The sequence below is a fragment of the Callospermophilus lateralis genome, chromosome 17, assembly GCF_048772815.1.
Source record: "Callospermophilus lateralis isolate mCalLat2 chromosome 17, mCalLat2.hap1, whole genome shotgun sequence".
Taxonomy (NCBI): Eukaryota; Metazoa; Chordata; class Mammalia; order Rodentia; family Sciuridae; genus Callospermophilus; species Callospermophilus lateralis.
In genome coordinates this window covers 48,958,516-48,969,613 of record NC_135321.1, presented here as the reverse complement: position 1 = coordinate 48,969,613, position 11,098 = coordinate 48,958,516, and the positions used below count along the sequence as shown (strand labels likewise).

At 37.6% G+C, this 11,098-nt stretch overlaps 1 non-coding gene across 1 annotated transcript; it reads right to left on the bottom strand.

The window, feature by feature from the left end:
• Nucleotides 1–10,063: 10,063 nt before the first annotated feature.
• Trnai-aau (transfer RNA isoleucine (anticodon AAU)) lies at nucleotides 10,064–10,134 on the bottom strand. Its single transcript has one exon. It is a non-coding gene; the product is annotated as a tRNA-Ile (tRNA).
• Nucleotides 10,135–11,098: the final 964 nt, after the last annotated feature.

The following is an 11,098-nucleotide window of genomic DNA, read 5'->3' as shown; positions in this document are numbered from 1 at the left end:
GTAGCTTTCCTCCACTGAGTCTGTCCCCCATGTTGTGCTGCCTCACCTCGGAGCCAGGGAGTCAGCCATCAATGGACTGAGACCTCTGAAACCATGAACCCCACATAAACTCTCCCTCCTCTAAGTTGTTCTTGTTGGGTGTTTTGGTCACAGCAACATAAAAGCTGATTAACACAGACACCAATTTCAGACCACAGGAATCAAAATCTCTAGCTAAAGAGTCCAAGAATTTGTAGTTTTCAAATCTCTGCAAGTATTTTGCTGCACAGCTCAGGGTTAAGAGCAACTCATCTTTTTTTTTTTTTTTTTTTTTTTTAAGAGGGAGAGAGAGAGAGAATTTTAATATTTATTTTTTACTATTTGGCGGACACAACATCTTTGTCTGTATGTGGTGCTGAGGAACGCATGCCAGGCGAGCGCACTACCGCTTGAGCCACATCCCCAGCCCAAGAGCAACTCATCTTAATGATACAAACACAAAAGATAAACATTGGATGATTCCGCTTGTGAAGTACCTGGAAGAGTCAAATTCATAGAGACAGGAAGTAACACAAGTGTTACCAGCGCCTCTTCAAGCTTCTGTGCCACCATTTTTGTTTTCCCCCCTCTGCCTGAAAGGACTTCCACTGCTTTCTTGTCTGGCTCATTCCTACTGTTCTGAGGCTCTGGTCAGGCCGGGACTGGGCAAAATGGCCATTCTGCATTTTCTCTCTCTCTCTCTCTCCCTTGATTAAAAATATCATTGGATGCACAACTTTGGCTCTTGCCTATGTGTTATTAATTCCCAAGTCCATCTCTAGCCCTGGCAGTTCTCCCAAGTTCTGGCTCCAACTCACACTTCCCACAGCTCTCTTCCACTAGACACCTGCTTTCCCTCAGGCGTCTCCAACCCAACATGTCCAAAACTCAAGTTGTCATTTTCGCCTTTCCCACCCTGCTTTTTCTCCTAGGTTTTCTATCTCAAAACCTAGCATCATCATGTCTTGTGTGTGTCAGGTCATGAGAACGATGCCTCATAATACCTGGTAGCCATTAACTATCATATGAGGGTTAGTAATATGGTTAGCGATAGAATTATTATAATAGAACAATAGTGACTTTCAGAAATGTGGTGAGGCTGGTGGTGAAAGGCCACCATTCTGCAGCACCTCCACATTTATATTAACTTAAAAGCCAGCCTCTTCATATATCCAGATAGTAAAGGAAACTGTTAATGATAGAATTAGCTTGTATGGAGGCCAAGCATTTTAGTTTATTTTCTCCAGAGTATTACTAGGTACAGCAAAGACAGCTTTCTTTGAAAGTGGAGCTTTGCAAAAAAGGCTTCATGAAGGGTAGAAATGACAAGATATGTGATATGCACTACAAGGACACAGATGACCACATGTTGAGCAACTTTCTGTCCCTCTAATCAAGAGGTATTATAGTTTATAGAAAGCATTCAAACTATGTACTGAATGATTGACTAAACAAAATGATATTGATATTGTCAAAGACGAGTGCCTATGAGTGGAGAAATAAAATATGGTATACACATACAGTGGAATATTATCCAGCCTTAAAAAAAGAAGGAAATTCTGACATATACTACAACATGAATAAACCTTGAAGACACCGTGCTAGATGAAATAAGTAAGATCCAAAAGGATAAATATTGTACAATTCCACTTATTTGAGGTACTTGGAGTAATCAAATTCATACAGAGAGTAGAGGGATAGTTGTCAGGGGCTGGGAGGAGATAAGAATGGGGAACTATTAATTAATAGAAATGGACTTGTTCAGTGGCAGAGAGTATGGTGGGGACCAAACCCAGGGCTTGGCACATGCTAGACAAGCATTCAACACTGAACTACACCCCAGCCCAAAATGTATGGATGCAGAAAAGTGAAGAGAATAGTTGTGGAGATTGATGACGGTGATGACTGCATAACAATGTGAAAGTTCTTAACGTCATTAAACTTAAAAGCACTTTAAAAATAAGTAAATTGAAACCAAGCACTACAGTACGCACACCTATAATCCCAACAATTTGAAAGGCTGAGGCAGGAGAATCCCAAGTTTGAGGCCAGCCTCAGCAACTTTTAAAAGAGACTATGTCTCAAAATAAAAAAAAATAAAACATAAAAATTTAAATGTGGCTCAGTAGAGAGGTTCAAGCAGCAGTACTGCAAAAAAAAAAAAAAAAAAGTAAAATGGTAAATTTTATGTCATGTATATTTTACTATAACCAAAAAAAAAAAAAAAAAATTCTAAGACCATTCATGGCAGCACACTCCTGTAGTCTAAGTCCTAAAGTCTCCTATAGTCTAAGTTCCTCAGGAGGCTGAGGCAGGAAGATCTTTAGAGCCCAGGAGTTTGAGACCAGCCTGGGTAAGACAGTAAGAACTCATTTAAAAAAGAAAAAAAGAAAGTAGCTGAGTGATGTGTTACTTCCAGGCTGAAGCAGGTAAAAGCAAGTGTGTCTCCTCCCTCTCTTTTTCATATTTTGTCGCCTTTGTCAGGTAAGAAGTTGGTAGACACCACAGGATACAGGAAACTTCAAGACAGTGCTTCTTGTAGAAAGGCTCATTCTGCATTATTTCTGTGAGAAACAAACTTTTGTTTTTTTTTAAACCACTGAGATTTGTGGATTTATTTGTTACCATAGCACATCCACACCTATACTAAGTAATGCTGAGATTAACTGTAAATGATGATGTGGGGGTCATGATTAGTTTCCCCCTTTTGTTCAGAGTCCATTTCTAGCTGTGGCCTGCATTAAATACTGAAAACACTAGAGGGCACAATTGAGTTGTGGAAAACTTTGGTCAATGCTGGAAAAATGGCACCTTGTGAAAATTGAACAATGCAACAGAAAGCTGGGTAGTGAAAATCATTAGCTTTGAAAGCAGTTGTTTCCTCTATAAATTGGTTGGCTACCTTTCTCCCTTTGGGATAATTTAAAAATAGATTTTACACTTTGATTTGAATATAAAAATTAATATTCCAAAAATACAAAGCCTGAATATATTTACAAATATGAATGCTTATATGAGAAAACTAGTGGCAGAGTTCTCAGTGGAAGAAAGAGTTTGTTTCCCATCGGTACTTTTGCCTTCTTTAGATCTTCCTGTCTACTGGCAAGGACTGAGTCGTCATGGAATCCCTGGGCTTTCTACCCCCATCCACTGAAGAAGCTGAAGTTTCTAAGGTCTCCTTAGGATAAGAGGTGACCAGATGTTCCAAACATCAAGCTGTGACAGGAAGCTCCCCACCCACTCCAAATGTCATGCTGAGTTCCCAACAGACTTCCCTTTCCTGTTTCCTTTTCCCCCTCTTTCTAATTTTTTTCTTCAAAGTCTATTCAAAAGCTGCTGCCCAAACCATCTTCCTCTATTGTTGCTCTGATGACATCATTCCCTCTTTACCTAACTGACCCCTGTCTTTGGTCTCCTGGTCAAAGTTTGTCTTCACATTTATGGACTGCCTCTGTGCCTGCCCCTGTCTCATTTTCTCCTTATTTCTTGCTTCTCACCAATTGCTACACAGGACTATCTCCTCCTATACCCTCTCCCACATACCCCTTACAGTACTGGAGTTGAACAAAGGGGTGCTTTACCACCTATCTAAATCCCCAGCCATTTTTATTTTTTATTTTGAGGCAAGATCTCACTAAGTTGCTGAGATCTGGCTAAGTTGCTGAGGCTAGCCTCAAACTTGAGTTCTTCCTGCTTCAGCCTCCAAAGTCGCTGGGATTATAGGTGTGCACCACCACAGCCAGTTAGAATTGTCATTTTTTTTTTTTTTTTGATGTGCTATTACTGAAGGATCTGTTCATCTTTACTTCTAACAGAGACAGTATTCTCACTGCACTGTTCCAGACTTTCCTAGGACTATTCCAAACTCATTTCAATTGTGTATTCATTGCTTAAGAATATATTTGGCATCTTCTACAGATATAGCATTGTTCTAGCACCATAAGAGGAGGTGGGAAAGAAATAAAATATATATATATATATGATCCTTGAACTCAAAATTACCAAGAAACCATTCAAGCTGGGAATTTTAGGGAACAACTAAAATTTATTCTCCTTTAAAAACTAAGGGGATGAACAGCAGGGGAAATTATGTAATAATATAAAATAACTACACTATCCCACTGGGAGATTTGCAGTCATTCTAATTATTTTATTTTGTCAAGATTATAACTTCAATTAAAAATGTCTTGACCTGCAGCTACTCAGGAGGCTGAAGCAGAAGGATTGTGAATTCAAGGCCAACCTGGGCAATTTAGCAAGAATTTGGTTAAAAAAAAAAAAATCGAGTCTTAAATAGGATACAAATCCCACACTGAATCACAATATTTTCTCCTTTCACTGCATGCCATGATCCTATTCAAAAAGGAAAAACAATTTTTTTGAGCAAGCTTAAGATAATACAGTATATAGTGTCATATCAACAGAGTAAAATATAGTAATAGAAAAAGGGATTTGGGTCAAACCCAAGACTTTAATATGAGGAAAGCTACAATCTGAAGTAAACAATATCATTTAGTGAACCAAACTACCCTGATACTACAAAGGATTATAAAATTAGATATTGTGGTTATGAGCCAGGCACAGTGGTGCACACTTGTAATCCCAGCAGCTCTGGGGGCTCAGGCAGAAGGATCACGAGTTCAAAACCTGCCTCAGCAAAAGTGAGGTGCTAAGCGACTCAGTGAGACCCTGTCTCTAAATAACATGCAAAATAGAGCTGGGGATGTGGTTCAGTGGTCAAGTGCCCCTGAGTTCAATCTCCAGTCACCTCCCCCCCAAAAGGATATCATGATTATAATCTCCTGATAACAGTGTGTTATATAGAAGATCCACTTTGCATTGATATAAAATTTTGAAATTTTAACACAGGGTAAATACTACACAAATAATCACATGTCTTGCAAGAAAATCACTTTTTCTCCCCTGGGCTCATGAATGCTAGACATAAAATATTTACATGCTTAAAATTTAAATATATATATATATATATATATATATATATATATATATATATATGTCAACATTTTAAAAGAATGTTTATTTGATAGAATCGAAGAAATGTGGTGATATGCCACATTCATTAAGTTTGCTTTAATATTTCTCATTAAACAGTAACCATCACCTATTAAGTACTTACTCTGTACCATGTACTACATAAAATGCTTTATGCTTTTTTAAAATTTCATTCTCAAACAGCAAACTGATGATCAAGAAACAATAATTATTTCCAATTTACGGAGAAAGAAACAATGAGAAGTAACCTGCTCAAAGTCACCCATTATAGCTGAAATTCAAACACATCAAGGAGCTCTTCAGCATCATGCTATACAATCTCAGAAAATGAAATGTGTGTACATACATGTTCAGAACTAAATACATAGACCATGGGACTGGGGCTGTAGCTCAGTGGTAGAGCCCTTGCCTAGCATGGGCTAGGCTCTGGGTTTGATCTCTAGCACTACAAACATTTAATTAATTAATTAATTCAATATGTTCCACTATGAGGTTTTGGTGGAACCAATTAGGGATAATTAACTCACTACATTATATGTCAATGATAAAACTTTATGGTAGTTAATTTCATGGTTCAACTTGACTGGGACATGGGTGCCCAGCATTTGGTCTAATGTCATTCTGGATATGTGTATGAGGGAGTTCTGGGTAAGATAACATATGAAGCAGTAAATTGAACAGAGCAGACTGCCTTCTGTCAGTGTGAGTGGACATCATCCCATTCTTCCTCCCCACCCCAGGTACCAGGGACTGAATCCAGGGGTGCACTACCACGGAGCCACATGCACACATGCCCCTGATTTTCATTTTTTCTATTTATTTATTTATTTTTATTCATTCATTCATTCATTTGAGACAAGATCTCACCCAGTTGCCAAGTCTTCATATTTGCCATTCTCCTACCTGAGCCTCCAAGTCACTGGGATTACAGGCATGCTCCAACTGCACCCTACTCATCCAATTCTTTGAAGGCCTGAATAGAGCCCTGAGTAAGAAAGAATTACCCACGCCTGACTACCTTACAGTTTGAACATGGCTTCTTCCAACTTTGAGTTTTGCACTGAAACATTGGGTCTTCCTACTTCACAGGCCTTCGGCTTCCAACTGGAACTACACCATCTGCTCTCCGAAGTCTACAGCTTGGTGACTAACCCCGCAGAGGGAATTTCTCAGCTACTATAATTGTATAAGCCAGTTCCCTATATGTCTGTGTATATGCACATCCTGTTGGCTCTGTTTCTCTGGGGAACCCTAACACAGAATTCTTAAGGTTCACCCAAGAAATTTTCCTAACAGCCAGGGAGAATGGAGAAATAATGACTCTTAACATTTCCCAGTTCCTGTCTGAATCGTGTAAAAACATATGGTTTGTTCCAATCATGACTCTTATCACCTACTAGTCATTTGAACTTGAGTAATTCACTTAATCTATCAGAGACTCATTCATTCATTTGCTTCTTTAATTCAACAAATACAGGCAGAATGCCTTTTCTGTGCCAGGCACTGAAAAGACTGGTTTAGTCACTGGAAATACTGGGCGAGGCACTGAAAGTATCAGAGTAGATAAGATAAAGCCCTCAGCCTTTAAAAGTTCGATGTAGTGAGAGTTGAGGGCAATTGATAGAAAAATTCACATTCAAAGTGGGAGAGTTGTAAATATGATTCATTATGCATCTGCACCTCCTACTCTACCCTACACAAATCATGTACTTCTGGCATGCTTAGAAGACTCTATTTCATGCACAGATTATATCCAAAGTGTGCTATGCCCTCACCTTCCCTCTTGGGAATGGCTTTCTGTAACTGTCTCCCTGCATTATGTCCCAGTGCCTCTTCAAAGCTCTTGTTAGCTGCCTCAGCCTCTCAATCTACCCCTACTCTAAATTACTGAAGATTTTATTTTTAATGTTCTTCATTAGCATTTTTTAAAAATGAACTATTACTCATCTGTGTATATAATATTCTACTACTAAGCTTCAAAAGGCAAAGTACGATCTTTTATTTCTTTGTTTTATGCAATACAATAATCATCTTTTTTTTCCCCCATGTATTTATGTGGAACTAGGAATTGAACCCAAGGCCTCATGCATCCTAGGCAAGTGCTCTATCACCGAGGCTTTAAGGTTTTAAGGCAGGGTTTCACTAAATTGCCCACACTGGCCTTGAATTTGCAATCCTCCTGCCTCAGCCTCTCGCATAGCTGGGATTACAGGTGTGTGCCACTAGGTTCTGCATATTCTTGCCCATTTCTTGAGTAACGGTAATGAATTTCTGTTGTTGACTCAGCATGAGAAACCAGAAAAGCGCTTCATTTCATTTCTGATTTTTTACAAGCTGCACAATGAAGAAAATACTTGATAATGGAAATGTTATGTATAATATTTTTGGTTTCTAAGTAGAAAAAAAGACTAAATATCTTAAAAACATAATTATGATAAGGAAATGAATCAACATATATTAATGAGAATAAAAATCTCCTGTTTCTGACAAATATCTAAAAGTAGTCCTTTATGTAACAATTCTAATCTATAGTCAAGAACTAAATAAATCTTTGAAAAATGCTTAAAGCATTTATTACTTGCAGTTGAAATGTATTGATGATATGTGGTTAAAGAAATGAGCACTAGGAAAAAATGCAAATTAAAAACAACTTTCTAATTAGTAGAGGCAATGGAGAAATGTGATTATGAATCAGGCTCCTTATAACCACAAACTTGGTTAGCATTCCTAAGACTCAGTTTTCTTTTCTTGAAAAAACATAAATTAGAAATTTTTTCACATAGAAGAATCTGTTATTAGTGCATTATAACCATACATAGTGCTGGCATATTCATTTTGACATATTCATAAATGAAGATAACGTAGTTTTGCCCATTTCAGTGCCCAGTCCTGCCCCTTTCTTTCCCCTGATCCCCTTTCTCTATTCTATTAGTCTTTCTTCTATTTGTTATTTATTTTTTAATTGATGCATTATAGTTATACATAAAATTGCAATGCATTGAGTTATATTCATACATGCACCTGGTATAATTTGGTCAATTTCATTCCCCAGTTCTCCTTCCTTTCTCTCTTCTCTTCCTCCTCTCTTGGTCCCCTGCTTCTACTCTACTGATCTCCCTTATATTTTCATGAGATCCCATTTTTTAAAATATTTATTTATTTTTTTTTTAGTTTTCGGCAGACACATCTTTGTATGTGGTGCTGAGGATCGAACCCGGGCCACACGCATGCCAGGAGAGTGTGCTACCACTTGAGCCACACCCCCAGCCCCGAGATCCCATTTTTTAAAATATTTTTTAGTAGTACATGGACAAAATGGCTTTACTTTATTTTTATGTGGTGCTGAGAATCAAACCCAGTGCCTCACATGCTAGGCAAGCAGCTCTACCAATGAGTTACAACTCTAGCCCCTTGAGATCCCATTTTTTTATTCACTGTTTGCTCTTCAGCTTCTGCATATGAGAAAAGACATTTGACCCTTCGCTTTCTAAGTCTGACTTATTTCGTTTAGTATGAGGTTCTCCAGTTTCATTCATTTATCAGCAAATGACATTTTTTGCATTCTTTATGACTGTGTGTGTGTGTGTGTGTGTGTGTGTGTGTGTGTGTGTGTCACATTCTCTATCCATTCATCATTTATGGGCACCTAGATTGGTTCCATAACTTGACTATTATGGATTGTGCTGCTATAAATATTGGTATGCATGTATCACTATAGGAATTCTAACTTTAGTTCTTTTGGACAAATACCAAGGAATGTAATAGCTGGGTCATTTGATGTGTTGGTTTCATTCCTGATTTTTCAAAGAATCTCTCTCTATTGCTTTCCAAAGTGGTTGTACTAATTTGCAGTCATACCAACAATATATAAGTGTACCTTTTTCCCTACATACTTGCCAGCAATAAATTAGAATTTTATCTTTTTTTTTTTTTTTTTTTTTTGGTGCTGTGTATTTGCTCCCGTCTGAAAGAAATTTCTATCTAAAGGCTGATAAATATTTCCATCTATGAATAATAATGTCAGGTGTTAAGTACTGACTTTAGAATTGATCCCTAAGCGTGGCACAGTGGCACACACCTGTAATCCCAGTGACTTGGGAGGATCACAATTTTAATGCCAACCTCAGCAAAAGTGAGGCACTAAGCAACTCAGTGAGACTATGTCTAAATAAAATACAAATAGGACTGGGAATGTGGCTTAGTGGGCAAGTGCTCCTGAGTTAAATCCCTGGTTACCCCACCACCACCCCTCCCCCCCAAAAAAAAAAAAGAATTGATGCCTTAAGTGCTTTGCAGGGATTTAGCTTTTTTTTTTTTTTTTTTCTTAAGTGGTAATACTGGGAATTAAACACGGGGACATTTTACCACTGAGTTACATTCCCAATCCCCAGCTCTTTTATTTGGAGACAGAGTCTCACTAAGTTTCTTAGGGCCTTGCTAAATTGCTGTATCTGTCCTTGAACTTGCAACCTACCTGCCTCAGGCTCCAGAGTTCCTGGGATTATAGGCATGTACCATGACACCTAGCTATTCTCTTTTTCATTGGCATACATTGAAAAGGACATTTTTTACAGACGAGATATTTCTGATTCTCGAGGATTTCTTGTTTCATTCATTCCTAAATTTAGAGTCTTCTGTGAGGAATTAATGTTATGATGATGCAAAATACTAGTGATTTGCCTGAACTTGTTAATTGTGAAATAAATGACTAAATAGCTTGTATGTGGATAGTCACTCTAAGTTCTTCTTTACACTGCTTATGCATAATTCTTACTTGGCTATTATATCTGTTAAATGTGTTCTCCCTGTACCTGGAAGAAATCTATAATCTGATTTTCACAAAAGCAGTTTTAACAGATCAGAAGTTCATTTCTCCTTTCATGTTTCACACAAGTGTTTTTTTCTACATCACTTTCTTTGTGGGAATCATTTTCTCAAGGATTGTTCCACGTATAAGATTATAGCTTAAAACAAAACAGGGCAAAATTCAACCAGGGGTCTCTATTCCTTTCTTTCTTTCTTTTTTATTTTTTGGTAATGCTGGGGATTGAACCCAGGGCCTACTTGCACATTAGGCAAGTGCTTTACCACTGAGCTACATCCTAATCCCTCTATTCTCTAAATTCCATGACAAATTTGCAAAATTAAATAGTCTATTAGGTATCAGCAGCTGTACTCAAATTAACCCAGAACAGGAGCACATGCCTGTAATCCCAGTTACCTGGGAGACTGAGGCAGGAAGATTACAAGTTCAAAGGCAGCCTGGGCAACAGCATAGACCCTGTCTAGAAATAAAAAATAGAAAGGGCAAGTGATGTAGCTAAGTGGTAAAACCCCCCTGGATTCAATCCCCAATGCTGCAGGAGGGAAAATTAACACTTTATAATAATTAACAAAATATAACAATTTAAAGCTAGGGTTAGAGCTCAGTGGCAGAGTGCTTGCCTAGCACATGTGAGGCACTGGGTTTCATTCTCAGCACCACATAAAATAAATAAATAAAATAAAGGTATATATAAAAAAGGAATTATATTTGGCTGGGGTGTAGCTCAGTAGTAGTAGAGTGTATTATTAGCATGTTCAAGTTCCTGGGTTCGATCCTGAGCACCAAAAAATAAAAATTTAAAAAGAGAAATAATGTGAAGCATTTTTCTGTGACTGGTAAATATAGAATTAAATATTCAGAATTTGAGCCAAATCAACTGTCAAAAATCCATATAGTTAGACTAAATGTTCAATAAAAGTAAAATATAGATCCCATAGCAGATGAAAGCTAAAGAAGGGAGATGTCTGAGCAAATATCTTCTATTTATTTTGAATAACTGAAATAATGAAAAATGTACTACATACACACATACATTGTGTGGGGGAATGTTTGGGGAGGGGACTGATATTTTAGAATCATATAATGAGGAAAACTACCAGGCTTGGCTCACAGAAATTGGGCCTAATTCAAGCTGGATATGGTACCACCAAATTGTTTTTAACTGCATTTCAGTGTACTCACAGTTAAAAAAAAAAAAAAAAAAGAAAGAAACAGATAATCTCATAGATTGTGAAAACTAAT